Consider the following 22969-nt stretch of genomic DNA (forward strand, 5'->3'; position numbering starts at 1 on the left):
ACCCACTTCATACAAATATCAGCTTCACCGTGTAATTTATTGTCATTGCTGTCCTCTACTGTATGTGAGGTCAGATCCACTTTCACAGCCATGGGGGAGGAGTGCATGTAATTAAAGACTATTCTCCCTTAGCTTATGTGGTAGGGTCCAGAGGTTCCGGATCAGAAGATCTTGAGTTGTATCTCTGCAGACACCAATGATATGGTTACTGTTCCCAGCAATTTGAATCAAAACAAATATTGGGACAAATTTGTACCGGATTTCAATGAACTTACACCAAGGATGATTTGGAAATTATTTTTTTAAGCCTACAATCAACTGGGACTGCAATTTCAACTGCTTCTCTACAGCAAGCGTTGCCGCATCTGTGATCATCATCATTTCTGTACAAGGGGTAAAGAAGAGGTGAGGCCCTGCTCTACCCCCAGTGGTGCAGGACAATCAACGAACATCCCTCATGCAAACCTCGTGCAAATGAATGACCCTCTCACCTTGCACTGGGAAGTGTGGGCAGGGATCATGACATCATGGAGCACAATTCCTCCCTGGGCTTTCCCTGAGGCTCCCCTGCTGAGGCCTTTGTTTGAGAAATCAACCAATTCTCTGTAGCTGGGGCCTCACTTACTCTTCCCTTCTGTACAACCCTGGGACAGGTCTAGAGCATGGTGAACGCCAGCTACTGGAGCGTCCCTTGGGGAACATTACCAGCTGAGATAGGTTACAGCAGCCCTTAGGGCTGCTCTAACTTACACTGGAGCTGGGTCACCACCCAGCATAGAAACGGGAAGCCATAACAATCTTCCTGATGCCCCCACCATGCTGCACCAAGGGTTTGCAGCAGAGAATCTGCCCATGGAGCTGGAAATGCTGGAAGTGCCTAGAGGGTCCATTAACTCGTGATGAACAGAAAGCTCTAAAGAAAGAGACTGCATCTATGAGTGTTAAGCATCTGCTTCCGGAGAGCAAGACAAAGGAAAAACACCTTGGTTTTAAAATGATTAAATCCCTTCTAAGAACAATAAGCTGTTTTTGCCAAAAATGTGGACCTGCATCTTTCATCGGTTAGTGATGACTCTTTAAGTTGGGGATCAAAGGGTACTGAGGATGGAATGCCTATGTCAGTGCAGCATTTCTCATCTTCTGAAAACCTCATTGTGCTTTTAACAAAGGATAAGTTCAGTGTGACATTCACTTTTCAGTGAAACAAATGCCTGCTGAGTGGAATTATCAGTTGCAGAGTAGACAGCATTGGACTTCTTGCCAATTGCTTTCTCCATGGAGTAACTGTATCAAGAAGAGGAGGTTACATGGCTTGATCATGTCAGGAGAATGGGAGGAGACCGTATCCCCAAGAGCATTTTGTACAGCGAGATTTGGGATGGCTCTAGAAACCAGGGTTGCTCTTTATGGGGGGTACCACAATGTGTGCAAAAATGTAGAAAGCTGGGAGGAGCGCGCAGAATCCTGTCCAATCTGGAGGGAATATCTGGCACTGGATGCAGTTCAACACCAATGTAGGAAACTGGGAGGAGTGCGCAGAATCCTGTCCAATCTGGAGGGAATATCTGGCATTGGATGCAGTTCAACATGAAGCGGCTTTGTCCTGAGGATGGAAGCAAAGCAAGAAAGAAGAAAGCAGCATGCTGTAGTCTTGGACTCTAACTCAGACAACACATGGATCTGTTGCTTGGGCTTGTTAGTGACTTGGCTTCCTCTGCTGGCTTCATCTATCAATTGTATATGGATGTTTCCCAATCTACCACTCTACCATTATTTGTATTTCAGTAGCACCTAGGAGCTCTGGTTGGGGAGCAGGACTGTGCTAAGTATTGTACAAACACAGAAGAAAGAGGTGTCAGACGTCTTCCCTTTCATCCAGTATCATATCTCACTGTAATAACAGGAAATTACCATGTGAGTATAAACGTCACTAATTGAGGCCAGTATATAGTCTCCCGGCTCTACCCACTGCAGAATGAAGAAAACTATAGTAGTTTAACAGAAATCATGCCTGAAAAGCCCAGGTGTGAGGCAAAACCTTAATACTCTGCCATAACTTCCAGCGCTGAAAGATTCCTGTGTAGAAGACGGGCAAACTCCACAAAGAGAGGACGTGGAAATGTGAAAGAAATTGGGGAAAACACAAAGTACTGCGCATAGTACCCTGGAAAACAGCCTAATATACAAGAGAAAACACAGAGCAAGTTACCGCTGATTAGAGACAAATGCTAACAAATCTAACGGACAGGATTTTGCATGAATGAAACCAAACCACGTCCTTCCTCACCCATCTCTAGTAAAACAAGAATGCTGTAAGAAACATCCAGCTGTTGCACAGAGAAATCCTTCTGGGAATGAATGCCACTGGTACTAATTGGCTTGTCAGTGTCCTCATTACCATTTTGTGGTTTCGATTTCTGAAGATCTGAGACTGAAACTGTAGTGTTCGCATTTTTCGGATAAATGTTTCAAACCAAAGGGCCAGATTCTGCAATCCTGACTCTTGGTGGTGATCACAAGCAACCCCAATGGAGCTCCTTAAGTAAGGAAGTACTACTCAGCTTTATCTGTTCAACTCCTTGTAGGATAGTCACGTTGTCATTACTGTTTTTGGTACCACAACACAGGAAGCCCTACCCATAGGAACCCTAACCCTAGCTCTAAGTGCCCTAGCCATAGGAACCCTAACCCTAGGGTAGGGTGCCCTACCTATAGGAACCCTAACCCTAGCTCCAAGTGGCCTACGCATAGGAACCCTAAGCATAGCTCCAAGTGCCCTACCCTTAGCGGCAGCCTTGGAATTTGAAGAATGGAAATGTTGTCAGTCAGTGTTTGTTGTTCCCTCTCAAGCAATTCCTTTCTATTCTTCGTTTGGTCACGATCCTGCTGCCGTACCCTTCACTGTCAATGGAAGACTGTATTGAGCAGTGTGCTTCCCTGCTATTTTCTCTTATGCTGCCTCCTGGTGTGTTTATCTCTAAAGAAAGTGCACCGCTTTTCCAATGCAGCATTATCTTATCTTTTTTTATTTTAAGTCCTCATTTTGAAAGCAAAGATTCTAGTTCAGCGGGACACTTAACAGTGTGCCTAAAGGAATCCCTATTCAGGAAAGCACTTAAGCACATGTTTCATGTCAACCACATGCTTAAATCCTATTGACATCAAGGGGACTTAAGCGTATACTTTAAGTTAAGCACATTCCTAAGGGCTTTGCTGAATTGTGGCCTAAATTACAATTGAAAGGTTTGGTGCTGAGAATTTTGAATTAGTTATTTTTGTTTTACAGTCTCTTTTCTCTCCCAAACGTGGTGATATCTGCCTGCTTCGTAGTCCCTGATATGAATACATCAGCTAAGTTACTGTCACAGTGGAATTCAAACATTCAAAATTCATCAGTCAGGCCCCCAGAAGCTTGAGACTTAAAAATATCACAAGATTTGTCAGCATAACATAACAATAAAAAGAAGATCACAGATTTGGGATTCTTTCTCTCTGCTTTCAGAGAATGTGAACGGGGAACATTTTCAGATGTTCTTTGCCACCACGAAGCTAGAAACTTACTTTAACCCATCCCCCAAACAAACGATCAAATACACACACACAAACAAAACAAACCCCACAAAGCTCAGCTTCTCATGAAATGACTAGACTCCATGAGCCGGAGGTCTAAGAAAAACTTCAAATATAGTGAGACTCGTGATAAATTTGGGAGAGTTACCAATATGGAGGATGTTGCCAGGAGAATCTCAGCACTGAAGAACTGTCAATCGAAAGGCATGAGTGGGCACAATGCTGAAAAAATACAAAGGCTTGCTTCTTCTCTCAAGGCGGTTCGCTACCATCATAACTTCATTGAGCTCAGTGGAATTACTCCTGCTTTACACCACAGCAAGTTAGAGGAGAATCAGACTCCAGGCCTTCCCTCTGTCGGATACTGAGCCTTACTACATTTTGCATTTTGCCTTTTGCAGGCTAGCAAGCTCATGAATCATAGAGTTATGCTAGAGTTGGATGAGAGCCAAATCTGTCAGGGCTTCTCTTATCACTCTCAGGAGGCCAAGAGAACCTGAAAATCAGGTGATGAGGCTGAATGGTCACATGCTAAAAGACAATGTATGCTAGAGATTGCTCACCTACAGGAAACAGAACTGATAGCCTTGAGAACAAGTTCAGTCTGAAGAACAGCCATTTAGGAAAGGTTTCAATGGGCATGGAGATGGATGAGTTACAAGGTCTTGTTCTCTGAAGAAGCTGGGAACTCTGAATTTCAAGGATGCAGAGTGTCTATAGCTCCTTTCTCACAACAGCCGGGGCACACCAGCCTTCTGAAATCAGGCTATTCATGCTCATCGATACATACTTGGAGCAGAGGATGCTGATCTGGCACCCACAGACCGTCAGCCTTGCACCTCTGAAAGGAGACATGCACAGTACAATAGCAGCCACAGCTTTCAACACTGAGACACAATCATGGGGCATGGGCATTTTTAATGTGGATCAAAGACAACACATCACTCATATGTAGCAGGATACAAAGCTTGACCTAATGTGGAATTCCTGGCCTCAGTCCTCAGCAGATATAAACTGGCATAGTTCTTGCCTCAGTGGAGCTACACTGATCTGTGCCAGCTGAGAATCTGGTCCCATTCTCTTGAAAAAGTATAACATTTTTTATAACCTGACCTTTAAGATTTCAAATCTCAGATATAAAAAGTGAGATAGCATCAAGTTAATGTGGGACAGATACATAAAAGTCTAAAGTGACTGATGTGTAGTATCTCATATTGAGGGATAGTTGAGACATACATAACAGAAACCCCAGATTGCCACACAAAGTCATGTAGTAACACCATTCAGTAAAATGGAGTTAGCTTGAGATGTCACACTAAATCTCATGATAAATGTGTTGATAACTTAGCACTTGGTTGTGTCCCACCACTGTAAATCAGAGGTCATTTTTCAAAGTTTGAGGATGTTATTCTTCCCAGTTCACATCTGGGTCTTCTTCAGCATCATAGGGTTCCTGACTTTTAAGGCAGGAATAACACTGACAGTCTAGCACTTCCTGTTGGTTCTCATGCTAGACAGAACCTTGTCTCTAGAGACCAGATTCACATATTTCTTACTCTGACGGTTATTGGAAAGTTTTTAACAAAGACTGAGATTGCCAAAACCCATAAAGAAGAACCAGAACCAATGGCTCAGGAGGACTTAATAGGAGACTTCATGAACCATATTTTCTAAGAAATCAACATGTAAAACCTGGATGCACGTGCACATCTTGGGGTTGCACATGTTCACATAAGGATCTCACAAGTGCCTTGCTACTATGATTTTACTTTTTAAAGACATAAGGTAAGAGAGGGAGGCAGCCTAGTCTAGGTGCTCAGACACTGGACTGGGAGTGAGGAGTTCTATTCCCAGGTTCTCTCCACCTCTTGTTTCCCTCCTACTCCCTGCATGTCTTGTCTGCTTAGACAAAAAGGGCCTAGGGGCAGGACTCCTCTCTTACAATGTGATTGTACAGCACCTAGCATCATGGGGCAACAATCTGAATAGCACAATTTAGATACTACTGCAATATATATAAAAAAAATCTGATCCATTAGTGCGCATGTTATATCACATTATCTATTGGTTGTATCTATTCTTTGTCCAAGTTTGAACAGAGTCCTAAAATTTTAAGCGTCATCACCCTCTATCACATTCATTGATAATGAAATGTCCCAAGATGTCTCCATGATGACTGGGACACACACACATATCAGTGCATGGCCCACAAGAGCAGAACATTCACCCAGGCAAGATCTCAGTGATGTAAGACACTGAGTATGAATCCCGGAAGAAAACCCAGTTATCTTTGTACCTGATCATTTGTACCTTCTTGTTTCTTTTCTGTCTCTCAGCCAGTTTTCAGTAGTCAATACCAGAACTTTACATCTCAGTCCAGGATTACTTAGCTTCTTCACAGCCTCTTCTGAAGGGCTGTGTGAAATTCTAGCAACACTTTGAAACCCAGCACCCACAGGAAAGTGAGGAAGATGATTTTTTTTTCCGGGGTTGACATGAGTAAATGGTTTGCTGCGACCTGTTTGAAAGGCTGAAGTGAAGCATAACAACAATTTACACTGCTCACAAAAGAAATCTAAACTTTGAGTTTGTAAAAAGACAAAAAAAGGAATACAGTTTCATAAAGTTCTTTCAAAGAATCTTGTCACTGTAAGCAGGTGCCAGAATTCCATCTTTCTCACTATGCCAGTGTATTGAACCTCATCCAGTATTTGTCAAAGGAATTCTGTGAATCTCATTGGAACACTTCCTACCGTTGCCTGTAAACTATCAACGGGCCTAAACTTCAGATCATCCCACTAACCATGCTGGCCATCTGACTGAAGTTAGAGACTGGAACACCTGTTAGTTAAGAAGGTTTTTTAAAGCTACTTATGGCTCACTCTAGAAAAACTAACTATGAACTAACATGCCCACAATGTTATGGCTTCTGAACTAAAGCACCTTATTAAAAAGCAAGGTCAGAGATCTATTTAATAAGCTTACCACCTGTGTAGCTGTCTTCTCCTATTTGTATATGATGAAGCAATATGAGACACTTGGGATTAGCTGCTCTGCTCACACATTCAAAGTATTCCTATTCCCCCCCTATGTAAGAAGGAATTGGCTGGACACTGTGGCCCTTTCTTAGACAAAACTCCTACAGAGAGCTTATTGCACCAGCCAATGATGAAGGGGACCTGCAGGGAAGCCCAGTTCCACCAAGGGAGGAAGAGGAAGGGGAGCTCCATTTCTGCAATGCTTTCCCTTGCTTTAATCCCATGATTTCAGTTGCACTGTATGAGTGTAACTTTGGGACATCTGGGGACCGATCATTAATACTATGCAATTTACCATCCAGTTCTCTTTGTGAGGAGTAAAGAAATAAACAGAATCTTGGACCTTCACACTTTAAATTATACTCACTGTAACCCATGGGTCTTCAACCTGGCCTATGTTCCTGACATTTTGCCTTTCTTGCTGCCTATCACACCAGCTGGGAGAGAAAAGAGCTGTGATGCCTAGTTAACTGAGGCATACAATAAACACTTATGACTGCTAACCAATCATGAGCTTGTTTATTACTTTGATTTACATGAATCTTTGCAATAGGGCCATACCACTTGTCTTACTTGACTGTTTTGTCCATGAGATCAGTAGTTTCCCTTGGAGACAACTGTATGTCATATTATTCTAGAACTAATAGACTTTAATGATCTGTGTTCACAACCTAGGGTACCATAGAAATATACGAACGAGGCTGCAAAGAGAGGAGACAAAACAGATACTTTGGTGTCCTACTGGCTCCTGAAGAGTATCTTGACGTAGAGGAAAGTTGAGTAAAACAAAAGAATTGGTGACTGACACTTGAACACATGCCGTGCTTTCAAACTGATGCCATTTCACAAGCAAACAAATAAAAATGTTAAATAGAAAATATTCTCCTTCCTCCTATCAAATCAGTTAGCACCATACCTAAATGACTAGTTAAAATATGCTAATTAGATTGTTTCTGGCTGGAAATCAGTGGTTAAAATGATGGTGGGAACCTACCGAGGGCCGGAGAAAAATCTTTTTGTAACAGCCTAATGGAAGGAATGTAGAATGTGCTGCAGCTCAATTGAGACCAACAATTAACTTTCAACTGCAATCTGAGGTTTATGAAATGTTCATTTTTGATATTATAAATAATTAACATCTTGGATCACCAAGCATGATACAATGGTCTGAAATGGGGAGAGGGGAGGGGATTTACTTCCTGATTTTGGCTGTGCCAGGAAACAGAAGTACTGAAACATGACCAGGCTGTTAGCAAGGTCTCTACAGAGCTAGAAGTGCAGCATGCTACATGCAATGGCAGGTGTGACATGTACGGTGAATTCAACCAACAGGTAAAAAAAGTTATAAGGACAATTCCTCAGTAACCACTAATCAATGCTCACATCCTTACATTACATAGCAATTCCAGATTTTAGATTAAATTCTGGTATTGCTGGGTTTAGCTATAAAAACTGATGCAAATTCATGCTGCAAGGTAGCTTTAGGGGTCCGATCCTGCCAAGTGCTGGACTCCCATTGTCAAGAAGTACTGAGAACCTACATGAATTAGACCCTTAACCTGCACCCCTAGCAGAGCTAACAGCAATTCCCACACAGACTATTCCGCAGGAATAATCAGAGAGGTTTTGTTATTTGCATCGTGTAGGATGCAAACACAAGGGAAAGTTTGGTGGGATCTACTGAAGCCAAAACAAATCACAGACAACAGAAAATGGGGGAATGCCAAGACCTGTGAGAAAGATTGGCCAAAACATGCAAGCAGGGAGAGTCCGCGTTCAAGTAACTGATAGAGCCAGGTTGTGGTCTAGCATCTCACTGTTGGCCTGGTTCAAAGCTCACAGCCCCTGAAAAGACTCCCCTTAATTTCAGTGGGCTTCTTGCTGCTTCAAAACATCCCTTGGTGGCAACTGTTGTGAAGGTGTGCAACTCCCATAAATAATCCATACCCAACAGGCAACTGCAGCCTTTGGGCAGCATCCTGTAACAAATTCAGACATCAGCTGCAATCACAATATAAATCCTACATGCTTACAGGAAGCCAGGACTAGAACCAATCACCTTCATTTCCCAAAAACACAGCAGCAGTGGCCTGTACCACTTGAGCTAAAGGAGAAGTTCTTCATCTTGTAGTTATAGTACACTAGATCCCCTATTCTCTCTTTGGCAAAGCCACCGGAGGACAACCTCTCTCACTCACTCACACACACCTGTTAGCACATTACAAGTGATTTCTCCCTGGGTTCTGCAGGGAACTTGAATCAGCTGAGATAGCCTCTGGGCAGAGGAGAAGTTTTATGGCCAACAACAGGCACCTAGAATTTGCCCCTTTGTGTTTCCTTTAATAATTTTTTTTATGGTCCAAACCTCAGGCAAACGTAAGAAAAGCAATAAAACTTAAATGTGATTCATTCTTCCCAATTAATTAATTGATCCCCTCAGAAACCATTTAGTAAATTATTTGGATGATGAATAGAGCTTTGAAAAGGTTTTGCAGTTACTAATAGCATCATTTCATCTTCCTGTTCCACAGCAGGTTTTATTAATAGAATCTTTTCATAGATCAGGTTTGAGCTTGTCAGGAAAACACCCAGCCAGAAACAATATACATAAACTTTTTTTTTAAACTCTAAACCCTTTAAAGGTACAGACTATCTTAGGAAACCATCAGGACATTGGTTAAAACAAAAGGAGTTGGGAGTGTTTTCAGGAACACAGAGTTTGACATTCTTTAATATAAAATCTATATGGGTTAGTACATTCCACACAGCACTAGAGTTTTTAATAAGGACAAATTCATCTGCTTCATTTCTTATTGAACTTTATCAAGTCTAATGGGCACCACTGATTCATTTTCACTTAATTGGCTCCAAGACGTTACCCTCGCCTTGGCTGAGCTGCTGCCATTCATACAATCAGAGAAAGGTAAATTGGCTCTAAAACCAGAGAATTACTCCTTTAATTAGGTTGAATTGATCAGAAAGTCTATAAGGGACACTTTCAATAACCACAACTCAGACACTGTCCAGTGTACCTAACCTGCTTAGAGTCTGTGAGTGACAAACTACCAAGCCTCTGTTAACCATGGAGGAATTGTCCTACAGTACTCACTAGTATGAGAAAAGCTTATGAGATGCTCCATTGATTCTGTCTTTCCAAGATGTTTGCAAACACATCACAGCAGTAATCATGAATAGTTGGAATGTGTTATTGTTATGAGCTGAACCATCTCAAAGTAACAAAGGGCGTGAGGGTGGGATGTTTAATGGATTTCCAATATCAGCCAAGCAGCCCAAAGCTCAGAGCCAACATTCTGTCATTCTGTTGTTTCATAATGTCTTGTTTATGGACTTCATTACTTCACCAGCTTTGTAAACCACTCATTCCAGAACTCCCAGTGGTACCTACAACCTATCCTCACTTGCTGTCAGCTGTTTTACATTATGTACGTTAGTGAGACTCCCCCTGGAAAAAATACACAATAAAAACTGTTATTTTTCCTGGAGAAATCAAAATTTCTGCTGAAATAGGCTTCTAAATGTACAATTACCAGTAAGAAGGCACTTACATTTCCCAGTACTGACAAAATAGGACACCAAAAGCTATTAAATACATAGATGTTGCTAATAAACATATACATACGGGGTGGGATTTTCAAAATCACCTAAATGTCTTAGCAACATAAGTCCCATTTGCTTTCAGTGAGACTTCTGCTCTTAAGTGACTTAAGTGCGTTTGAAAATTCCCCCTTCTGGACATCCAAGCTATCCCAGCTGACAGCTTTCAAGCAGAGTCTATGGTAGTGTAGTTAGATGATAAGCAGCCATTTGGATGGTACTAAAATATATTTAAATGAGTTTCCTGCTACTTTATTCATTCTGTGTCCTGTTGAAAAACAGTCCTTAGTTAGACTATAGCTACTCCTGCCTGCAAAATCCCATAAAACAATCCTGCTTATATGCAAAACATCTGTACCCTGTACTCATGGAAGCAATAAATCAATATTATGCACGTTTGCACACCAGTGTTTATCAATGTCGGTTAATGCACCTTTACTTTCTGGAGAATTCATTAGCAGAATGACACAGTCATGCAGCACGGCTATAAATTAGAGTTCTGCCTGAAGGAATGCTATTGATTCTGTATGGCACGCCTGGATTTGCATGCTTGCCAGTTAGTTTAATCATAATACTATAACCTACATCAAAGAGCGTCTTAAGACTTAGTTGAGTTGGCAGCCTACAGCTGCCTTTTTGGCCGTGTGTTCAACCTTCACAGGGCACAGGTGAAAATCAACTAGACAGGCTGCTCAGATTTAGTTAAGCACAAGATCCTTAGGGGTTCACTTTGTACTCTGTTGTCTTTAACAGTTAATTATAACAATAGTGCAGAGCCAATCTTGCGAAGTCTTATGCTCAATGCGAGGGCATTTCTCTGTTTGGATGTTTCGATTTCTGCATGTAACACGACAACATTTGAAAGACGTGTCCGAGTAATTTCAAAATGTCAGGGAATGTTCCAGGTATCAGTGGGAAGAATCCAATTGATTTTGGCAAAAAGCAGAAAACCAAATGGTAGGAATGGAGTACACCTGGAACCCTGGCATCTTGGTGAGCAGGGCTTCAACTAGTGCCTCAGTAATTGTTTATAGATCAAAGAATCAGTTGATGGCAGCCCATTAACACGTTGCAGCATAACAATACTGCTCATTTTAGCTCTATGCCTCTGCCCATCCTCCCAGGACAGTTCTGAAATGACACACTGAAAGGAAAGGAGGAAGGAGAATAAGGGCAAGTCTACACTACAAAATTAAGTCAACATAAATTACATTGATATATAGCCACTACGGTAATTAATTTGCTTTTGCATGTCTACATGTCAGCCTGGGGCATTGTGGGGCGGCTTTTGAAAGGCAGCAAGAGTTGATGTAAGCAACGCAATGTCTACACTGACACTGCATTGACCTAACTACATTGACCTAAGCACTACACCTTTCATGGAGGCGTAGTGGGCGAGTGACATGGTGGGAGCTACATTTTAGCGTAGATGCTTACAGAGTTTGATTGACATGAGCTGCCCTTAATGCGACCTAACTCTGTAGTGTAGACAAGGCCTAAGAATGGTGGGGAAAAGAGGGAATAGGGAGGGCATGGGGGAAAGGGGGAACACAGAGCTCGTGCCATGAGGGGAGAATCCTGGACCCTGGCATGGAGGTGAATAAGGAACCTTACACAGAACCCCAGGCAGGATGGGCAGAATGGGTGACCCTGGTATGGGGGAGAAGGAGCCCAATATTTGCATCAGGGAAACCAATGATCATGATTAATTGGTGTGAGGTTAATATTTCAGACTGTCTGGTGGGGATCTAGCTATATGATATGCAAGTCCCATTAATGTTAATGGGAATTTAACAGCTAAATTCCCCATGGATCACTTAGAAAAAATTACCCCTTTAGGTTAAAGGAGATTTCATTAATTATGTTCTCATGATGCTCTGATTAGAGGTACCATAGCAATTTAAGTCTTCAGTGTCATGTAGGAATCTAATCTGTGTCCTATTGTTTTTTTATGTTTCTTTTCACTGCACTCATGTTACCCCTCTCGAATGTAACCTCAGACTAGGGTACAGTTAATATAAGGCACATTAAGGGAAACAAATTTTTGTAAGTGATCCATGGAGATTTATCTGTTAAATTCCCATTAACGTTAATGGGAATTGCCTGGCTAAACTGCCATCAACAACCCAGAAATCTTATCCCAATAGCAATTGATGATGCACCTTAATTTTGGTGCCAACATAATGCAGAGCACACAAGGTCGTGTATATCTGAAATCTGCGCTGCAATTATGAATATTGTAAGGGCCACATAAATGGAAAGTTTGCCATTGTCAACAACAGTCAATCATGCATTACGATCAGAAACAGATATAATTTTACAATTGCTCGTGCATGTCTCATGAGTTCAGCTGTGGAATAATTAAAAAAGTCAGAGTTTTAAAATGAACATTAGCTTGTTCTCTGGGAGTGCTTTAAAATTATGGGACCAGGATTTTCAGAAGGGGTTAGTGATTTTGGGTGCCTACATTTTTGGGTGGCCAATTTGAGATACCTTAAAGAGGCTTGACTCCCAAAAAGTGCTGAGCTCCTACCCTCTGAAAAATCAGGCCTCTTTAGCGTGTCCGAAGTTGGGTCATTTTGAAATGGGTCAAATGATGAGTCACTTTTGAAAATCTTGGCATCGAAGACATCATGGCACATGGCAGCCCGAGACACCCATGGACCTTAGGTTTCCCCACTGACTGAATTTGTGAAGCTCAAGTTCAAACAATCAGGCTAGGGACAGTCAATCTCACCCACACCTCAGTGGCTCTTCCTGGCTGAGTCGGGAATCACTGCTGGAGTTAGCTTTGGCTTGTTATCTGCCCTGCTGACTAGAGGAAGGGGCAAGGCAATAGCAGCAGAGGAGAGAAAACAGGCATGGACCAAATGATAGTTACTTAGAACGAACAGGCGTCCTCAAGCCTTGAATTGGTTGAATGAATCACAGAGAATAAATTATTTAGCTTCTCTTTCAGATGGCCAATAACTCAGGAATGCACTACGATTTCCATGAGTTCCTGCACTGTTGATGATTGTTCTACTAGTTTGTGTAAACAAATGCCTGCCGTAGGAGTTCTGGCAAACAGAACTTTTACTAATCATTACCCAGTCTGCGACTGGCCACCCAAGTCACATGGAATTCCTTCTTTCCTTCGTTGTCTGAAACTTCCCACACAAGAGACTACAGGATAACGAATGGCAAATAGTGAAGAATGAACACACGGATTTGTGCGTGAACACACTCAGCCGCAAGCAAAACATCAGTAATCGTATAGCAACCAGCTGTTCCTGAAACATCTGCATGCGTTGACATCTCTTTGTGTGAATGCTCATAAAAGGCTTGAACCTACAGCATCAGCCATACAACACGCTCCTTAACTCAGTCTTTGAAGCATTTGATTGGCTCCAGTTGTTATAATTATAAAATAAGTGATTAACTAGTTGTTTTAAAGTGTGCCTACTACAGAAGCATATCATGCCAGCAACATTTCCTATACACCCTTATATTTGGTTTATTTAACAGAACCATTTGAGAAAATGTGGATGTTGCAGGAGAGGGTGCATTACCACTGGTGAATGGCACACATGACTCCTGTTAACATGAAGAGGACTTGTGCATGTATTTTCTACCAGCCCTTTGAGGCAAATGTTTAGCTATATCTCACACATTCATAGATTTTAAGGCCAGGAGGGACCATTATGATCATCTAGTCTGACCTCCTGTATAACACAGGCCAGAGAACTTCCCCCATAATAATTCCTAGAGCAGATATTCTGGAAAAACATCCAGTCTTGATTTTAAAATGGTCAGTGATGGAGAATCCACCACAACACTGGGTAAATTGCTCCAAGGATTAATTCCTCTAACTGTTAAAAATGTATGCCTTATTTCCAGCCATAATTTCTCTTGCTTCAACTTCCAGCCATTTGATTGTGTTATACCCTTCTCCAGAGGTGAAAGCAAGCCGGTACGGGCCGGTACACAGCCGACATTAAAGCGCTGCCATGGCAGTGTTTAAGGACCATACCGGCAGGGCCACTGACGGTGGGGGCAAAAGGGACAGCTGCCCCGGGGCCCGGAGATTCAAAAGGGCCCAAGGCTCCCGGCTGCCGCCACTGCTACCATGGCAGCTGCCGGAGCCCCGGGCCCTTTATATCGCCACTGGGGCCCTGGACGCGGGCCAGGAAGTGCTGAAGGGCTGGCTGGGGGAGTCTGGCCTCAGCCCCATCCCTTCTGCCTGAGGTCCCACCCCTTCTGGGGGTCCAGAACCACCACCCCCACCTTGCCCAGGAGCTCGGCTACCCTGCGTACCGGTAAATCCTTTAAGTTACTTTCACCCCTGCCTTTTTCTGCTAGATTGAAGAGCCCATTATTAAATATTTGTTCCCCACATACTCAGAGACTAATTAAGTAACCCCTAAACTTTCTTTTTTGTTAAGCTAAATAGATTGAGCTCCCTGAGTCAATCATTCAAAGGTATGTTTTTAATCCTTTAATCATTCTCCTGGCTCTTTTCTGAACCCTCTTGAATTTGTCAACATCCTTGAATCGTGGGCACAGAACTGGACACAGTATTCCAGCAGAAATTGTTTCTGGTTCAGCTTCCCCCTTTTACGATATCTGACTTTTTAAAGATTAAAAATAGCTATTTGGCAGATTCTAAACATAAGATGTGCAGGGCATTTAACAAAACAGCCTTTTAAAAAAGCATCTTTGACCAGCTCTGCCTCTGTCCATTTACACTCTTCTGCCCCAGGCCATCAATCATCAGTACAGGCTGCCTACAGGTACAAGAAGAAAAATGCAAGGCTAGCCGATGATATTACTTCCATCCAAATAATCTGTTTACAAATCAGGCAGTGTGACTCTTAGAAGTTGTGACTGGAATGATTTTGTGATGAGCTTGCTTAACTCTGTCTTGCTCTCTTTAGAGATTTGGCCAAACAGTGCAAGGTTGAAGATGAAAAGGAACTGGAGAAACAGTATCAAATACAGATGAGTCTATTCAAGCTGTTAAGAAACTTCTGCTGCACAGAAGTGACCAGTCCCATGATAAAATTGCAGGTTCTGTAATTTAATGTTGTTTTGCTTTCTGGAAACATGCATAGCTGGTTTTCTGAAGGACCTAATCAACTCTGCGGCAGGGGAGCATCTCAGCATCAGTCAAAAAGGTATGAGAAGGGAAAAAGCAGCAGAACAAACAGAATGTGGCAGACAAATGGGAGAGCACAAAAGAGAGAGAGAATGAGGATTAAAGAAAAAGTAGACAGAGTGTGGAGTGAAGATAAGAGGACACAGAGAGCACAGTAGTAGGAAACAGTAGAAAGAGGAGTCCTTGTGGCACCTTAAAGACCAACAAATTTATTTGGGCATAAGCACCTGCTCCTGTATTTTCCGCTCCATGCATCTGATGAAGTGGGTTCTAGCCCACCTTAATTGATTACTCTTGTTATAGTTAGTATGGCAACACCCATTTTTTCATGTTCTCGGTGTATATATATCTTCCTACTGTATTTTCCACTGCACGCATCTGATGAAGTGGGTTTTAGCCCACGAAAGCTTATGCCCAAATAAATTTGTTAGTCTCTAAGGTGCCACAAGGACTCCTGATTCTTTTTGCTGACACAGACTAACACGGCTACCCCTCTGAAACCAGCAGAAAGAGAGAGAAGGGAGATAAGATAGCAGATCAAGCCTAAGCCCAGAACTGGTCCAGTTATTTAGATTCTGGCGACTTCCACCTGTACTTGCAGATTCTCATCAGAGACCTCCCCAGATGCTTCCAAATCCCTCTCTCCTCCTGGCCTCCCCATCCAGCTCTATCTTGCTTCCTTCTCTCAGGTCCCTCCTGTAGATCACCATCACTGCTCCCCCACCCTCAAATTCACAGGCTGCACCTCAGATCGCCAAATACTCAAACATCCTTTTCCCTACCCAGTGGCAGTGTTTGTCCCATGGAGGACTGCTGCAGTGTTCAATTCTGGGGCCCCTACCTAGGATTGGGAGGAAGACGGGGACAGTGGAGGAGCTGGGAGAGCCTCTGGGGGGTGACTCCCCCCCAGAGCCTTTCCTATCTCTGCGGGGGGAACTGATAACAGTCTCCAAATATGCTAAGGGCTGTTATAAAGAGGACGGTGATCAACTGTTCTCCATGTCCACTGAATGTAGACAAGAAGTAATGGGCTTAATTTGCAACAAGGGAGATTTAGGTTAGATATTAGGAAAAAACTTCCTAACTATAAAAGTAGTTAAGCTCTGGAACAGGCTCCCAAGGGATGTTGTGGATTCCCCATCACTGGAGGTTTTTAAGAACAGGTTGGACACACACCTGTCAGGGATGGTCTAGGTTCACTTAGTGCTGCCTCAGGCTAGACTTGAAGACCTCCTGAGGTACCTTCTAGCCCTCCATTTCTATATTTCTATAATTCATAGATTACAAGCCCATAAGGGACCATTGTGATCATCGAACCTGACCTCCTTCATAACCCAGGCCTCTTTAGGACTTCCTTGTATTAATTTCTGTTTTAACTACAGACATCTTTTAGAAAAACATCCAGTTTCAATTAAAAAATTGCCAGTGATGGAGAATTCACCACAACCGTTGATAAGTTGTTCCTATGGTTAATTACCCCCAGCAATAAAAATGTATACCTTCCCACAAACTGCTAACTAGTTCTCGCCTTCCCACCTTCCGAGGCCTACCCCTCCCAAAGATGACTCCTCAAGCCTCTGCTGAGTGTACACTGTGAGATCCATTTGTGTGCATCGCTGGAGGCTGTTTCTGTTCTTGTGAACTCTGGTGTGCAAGGCTACACGTTGCATAGCATTCAGTGGCACAAGGAAGAAATGAGCATGGAGGCTTTAGGGCCCAGCAGAGTTGAGGTTTAACCACAACGATTAAGAGGCAAGGGGTTCAAATGGAAAGAGTAAAAGCCTAGTTAAAGAGCAGTGCAGGCGCATAGAGGGACACTGGCAGGGAGTTCAAGGCATGCTGGTCAGTCAGAGAGAAGAAAAGGTCTAAAGGCCTACCAGGCAGGCGTGGAAGAAAAGATGAACCAGAGCCATGGAATTAGGATCTAAATTTTAAGCCCTCCAAGGAGAAAGCAGAGAAACCAAGTCTATGATTGGGTCAGGTACCAACTTTCACCCACTCCACCTCACAACTGGATGCTTCTTTTCCTCTGCCTTTCGTGCATGGGCATTGAAAGTATAATAAGCCCCACCTACAGCCACTCCTTAACTGCTCCTGGTTTGGTTCCATACCTCGGCAGAGCTAAGAGACAACGTGTTGTGGAACTTTGGTTACTTGGGGATGGGTGGGGCACTGTCAGGGTGCCTGGAGATAGAGTGACCCCTGGGTAACAGTCAGCCAGCAGTTCAGATCTGGTATCCGCGCACACACATATCCACCTGCAACGTTTGGGGATATCTGGATCTGGGATTTTGGTTTGGGGCCCATTGCTAAAGAAAATGAAATGGATGGAGCGGGAGAGTGAATCTTCACTTCACTTTCTGCTACAAGGCTTGGGGGAACCCCTATCAATAATAAAAGAAAAGGGAACAACCAAGAGAGAAATGCTCTTCTATTAAAGAGTTAAAGCTAAGTCTGTTCACATGCTAAGGGGAAATCAGTGCATGAAGCCACCACAGGGAAGGAGGTAGAAACATCATAGAAATTAGAAGATTGAAGAGAGGAGTTCAGGAGGTCAGCGGAGACCTTTCTTAATGTAGTAAGAAGTGCCATACAACATCAGATTTACCAGAGGTGGTTTGAAAGCAAGTGCTATTCAGATCCATATTAAATTAAATCAATGGTTGCTTTGGCTCCATGCTCAAAGCTGAATTCCAACACCCACTGAGAGTAGGTGTAAAGGTCTCCCAGGCTGCAATTTGTTTTGTGTACTCCATTTGGTTGTGTGCCACAATTTAAGCAGGTCAACATGCCGTGTGTTGAAAGATTTACCATATCTTCTCTAATAAGCTCATGGATCCAACTTTGTTATTCAGCATTGTTCTGTTTTGCTAATTATAGCAATTTACTTCATTACATCTAAGGAGTGGGTTGAAATACCTCTTTAAGTAGTTCACACTGCTGGAAAAGAGCTCTCTTTAGCTTTTCTTGATAAAAAGAAAAGCATTGACTCTAGATAGCCACAGTGCTCTCTCTTTTTCTTTCTCTCAGTTGCTTCATACTTTCTTCTGTTGTCTACACCTTTACACATTGCTAACATGTAAAGTTATAAAGAAGGATTCCACAGGTCTTTTTCTCCTTTCCTTATCTGCTTCCTTCGACATGCAACGGTTGGTGCCCAGAGAGTTATTCAGTCTGTGTAAGTCCGTGCAACATGTTAATAAGTTACAAGGAGTTGTTGTCTCTTCACATGGTAGTTACAACTGATGTTGAAATGACAGGAAGTATTGCTTCAAGAATTAAGGATAGCATGTTGTCCATATTAATTCAAATAGGTAGAAGAGGGGATTTTAAACCCAGATTCTTGTACTGTATTTGCATATTATTACCATTGCCATAAGTGCCTGAAAAGACACCGGATCTGCATTAATGGACAAAATAAAGAGTAAACGCTATTATCTTTAGTAATCACTTAGTTTTGCTTCTAACTGAGGATGACTGAGTGAAACCTCAGACAGTGAATGCAGAAATGTACACAGCTACTGCTGAAAGTGGACTGCAAGACAGCCGTTTCTGAATTTGGCTTCCTAAAATTCACTTCTCTTTACTGGTCCTTTGATGTTGTGGTGCTGTAGGGGATTGGTGGGTATTAATTCCAAGTACTTTGGAAATCATTTTGCCTGCAACCTAATCTATATAAAGTGCAAGCAGATACTGTCTGATGGCGATAGTCAGATTAATGATAAATGAAAACTCTAATCTGAAACAAACCCCTGCAGAGTAAACCACAATATAATGGACACAGAGAGGATTGTAATGTTTGTATTGGCCCGCTCTTATAAAATAAGGACTACAAATCAATCTACCTTTTTATCTCCATCCCCCAATATCTACTTATGATTCTCTCCTTGCATTCCCCAAAAATCCAGATCCTCTCAAAATTATTTACATTTCTTGCAGTGTTTCTCTTGTTGACTATTAGTTTGTCCCATAGTCTAGCCACCCAGATTGTAAAACCCAGATTTCTTCTGTCCTCCAATCCATAATCTCTAGCATTTGTTTATTCCCTCAAATAGTTCATTTGCATCACTCCACTCCTGTCCCCCATGACTAGGATGACCGGATGTCCCGATTTTATAGGGACAGTCCCGATTTTTGGGTCTTTTTCTTATATAGGCTCCTATTACCCCCCCCCACCCCATCTCGATTTTTCACATTTGCTGTCTGGTCACCCTACCCATGACCTTGCATCCAACTTCTCTTTGAAATTCTCCTTCATTCATTTTCTTTCTCTCCCCCTTTTACAGGTCAAATTGAGATACTCTTCTTTTCATAATTCACATGCTTCATACCCCAAGGGAGGCAACACAAGGTGTTGTGTTCATAATGGATCGAATAATCAGCCTCTTGAGCAGGGGTGGCCAGCCTGTGGCTCCGGAGCCACGTGCGGCTCTTCAGAAGTTAATATGTGGCTCCTTGTATAGGCACCGACTCCGGGGCTGGAGCTACAGGTGCCAACTTTCCAATGAGCCGGGGGGGTTCTCATTGCTCAACCCCTGGCTCTGCCCCAGGCCCTGCCCCCACTCCACCCCTTCCCACTCCCTCCCCTGAGCCTGACATGCCTTCACTCCTCCCCCCCCCAGCCTCCTGCACACCACGGAATAGCTGATCAGGAGGTGTGGGGAGGGAGTGGGAGGTGCTGATCGGCGGGGCTGCCGGTGGGTGGGAGGTGCTGGGAGCGGGGGTGGAGGAGAGCTGATGGGGGGCTGCTGACGTATTACTGTGGCTCTTTGGCAATGTACATTGGTAAATTCTGGCTCCTTCTCAGGCTCAGGTTGGCCACCCCTGCTCTTGGGCCTCAGTGGAAGGAGGAGTGAGTTCAAATGATATTAGAATAATACAGTCAGATAAGAAAATCAATGAACTGTGTGTAAGGTGCTGGGCATCCAATGTTCCAGTGGCTTTCAAAGAGAGTTAAGAGGCACTAAGCACCATGCAATGCTCTGACAAGCAAGAGATGGACGAAGTTCCCCTCTCTCCCCCAATGTGTGTGGCTTCAGCTCCAAATTTGGCAGCTCTGGTTTATCTTTAACAAAGACAATGGATGTGTTCAAACAAGCAAGCATTTGTGCTCAGACATCACGTAATTATACCTCTAAGCAGGAGCAGCTAGGCATGAAATTACCTGATTTGCTCTGCGAATGCCCATTTCCATCTCCTGGTTTGCGGACACTGCAGATGCCAAGACATATTCTGCTTTGGGAATCTGGACCCCAACTGTCATTTCCAATTGATTACTCAGAATAGATTTGATGAGGATGACTAGCTGAAATAGATACTGTATGTATCTCTTATAAAACTGTCACCTGACAATATAAAGATGTTTAATAATTGATATTTAATATGATTGCAATTAATTGAATTAGTTACTGCATGTGACATTGTAAGGAATGCTTATTGACGACCAGCACTATGTAATACAAATGCACGTATTAGTAATGACTACATTGTATGGGAAGACACATTACATATGGGAAGTTACATTACAAGACAGATAATACACAGCTAGAGGAAAGGAAAGTGGTTTGTAAACTGAGATGGTTTCATGTGTGAACATTACTTTAGGCCAGTGTTTCTCAACCCTTCCAAGCTGGCAACCTCTTATCTGAAGTAAAAAAAATTTCACAACTGCCTTACATTCACTATAAAAGTAAGAGTAAAAAATGTATCAATGATAAGCAAATACAGAGTGTGTGTGTGTGTGTGTGTGTTGAGAGTTTAACAGAAAATATTTCACCCTGCCGGGTAAGGACATGCAGGGCGTGGTGGAGTGACATTTTCATTGCTTTAGATTGAAATAAAGTTTTCAACATATCATGACCCCCTGTTGAGAAACGTTGCTTTAGAAGGTACCAGTTCAGTCAATGTTTGAGTTCACTCAGAAATGTGGAACGTTCGATGTGGAGATGGACTAGTGGGGAGAGTGCAGGGAAGGTAGCCAAAACTTGGTGATAAATGAAATTAACACCTAGCTGAACTTTAACACATGGCTTTCACCACCACAGTATTGTATTTATATGGCAGAAAATAAAGCCTGTGGCTAACCCTGAAGCTTTAAAGGTTTACCCTGATGGGTTTAATGTTCACAAGATCTGAAAACAAGCGACATTATGAGTGAAAAAACTGAGGCACACTTTTCCAGGCAGGAGAAAGAAATCCTTAATAATCTGAGCAGTCAGTGTAGCCTCTCTGACCCATACGTATAAATCACTCCGGATTTCATTTGGCATGGGTTCAAGGAGCCATAAGTTGTAGAGTTATCTAGTTATTTTAACAACTTCTTAGTGTGATTCATAAGCTTAGCACAATGCTTCCCTGGGCCCTCAAAATATAATCTTCATCATCCTACAGACTGCTTTGTAAACATTTTCTCCATAATACCAGTAATCAGAAAAGTACATATTTTTAGGCTTGGAGTCTTTTTTAGGCATACTTTGGCTAATCTTTCACAGAATTCTCAGTATCCTCCTTATCATTTAATTTACTTCATAGACATTAAGTCTGGGATACTTCTTCTTACCTTCAACTAGAATCCCAGTTTAATTTAGAATATCATGGTTGGAAGGGACTGCCATGTAGTCCAACCCCTTGCTCAAAGCAGGACCAATCCCCAGATAGTTTTTTACCCCCGTTTCCCTAAATGGCCCCCTCTAGGATTGAACTCACAACCTGGGGTTTAGCAGGCCAATGCTCAAACCACTGAGCTATCCCTCCTCTCATGTCTCTTTTGGCATCCTGGACATCCTGACTGCAAACACACAGCCCACCTTAATTGATTACTCTTGTTATAATTAGTATGGCAACACCCATTTTTTTCATGTTCTCTGTGTATATATATCTTCCTACTGTATTTTCCACTCCATGCATCCGATGAAGTGGGTTTTAGCCCACAAAAGCTTATGCTCAAATAAATTTGTTAGTCTCTAAGGTGCCACAAGGACTCCTTGTTGTTTTTGCTGATACAGACTAACATGGCTACCCCTCTGAAACCTATAATCTTGTCTGTTCGTCTGGTTAATTCCTCCCAGTTGGCCTTTTTTCTTTGCCAGCCATCTCTCTCCAGCCTCCTCTGTCTGTTTTGACCTCAGATGACATTACTCTATTATGGTGCATTTCAGCATAAATAAAAAATGCCTTTCTATAGCATTGAAATCTCTCACTAGATCACAGTCTTATTCCCTAGTGTACAATTAAAGTCCATCAATTTATTAGGGACACACAGACTGTCATTCTTAAATCTTTGGCTGTACTGTTCATTATGTACATGAATAGTGTCACCCATATAGTAAGCTGTTGATTAAATATTTACTGACTAAAATGATCGTAAGCTGAACAAATATTCACAATGAAAATTGAAAACCCTCCTAATTTAAGGTTTCTGCATTTTAAATTAAAAACATGGTCCAATCCTTCAAACTCCTGCCCACCACATTTTTGTCATTTGTTTTGCTTTAAAATAGGGTATTTCACTCAAATATGGTCCTATTGCTAAAAAAACCCAACCCTCTATAGGTTTGGAATTGTGATTTTTGAAAACAATACAGTGACATTGCAAAACATGGCATATTGC

The 22969-nt window shown here is 42.4% G+C and overlaps 1 protein-coding gene across 9 annotated transcripts in view; it reads right to left on the minus strand.

The window, feature by feature from the left end:
* Nucleotides 1-22969, minus strand: part of GALNT9 (polypeptide N-acetylgalactosaminyltransferase 9) — a 684555-nt gene that overhangs the window by 59327 nt on the left and 602259 nt on the right. The window contains exon 1 of one of the 9 annotated variants that reach the window (XM_044990521.1): nt 9718-9892. The exons of 7 other annotated variants lie outside the window; for them this stretch is intronic. The gene's annotated coding sequence lies outside the window, so the exon portion shown is untranslated. Of the gene's footprint in view, nt 1-6975; nt 7060-9717; nt 9893-22969 lie in introns of those variants that run through there. One more of the 9 variants, XM_044990522.1, reaches the window with a different exon arrangement.

This window comes from Mauremys mutica, chromosome 16 (genome assembly GCF_020497125.1).
Source record: "Mauremys mutica isolate MM-2020 ecotype Southern chromosome 16, ASM2049712v1, whole genome shotgun sequence".
In the NCBI taxonomy this organism is placed as follows: domain Eukaryota; kingdom Metazoa; phylum Chordata; order Testudines; family Geoemydidae; genus Mauremys; species Mauremys mutica.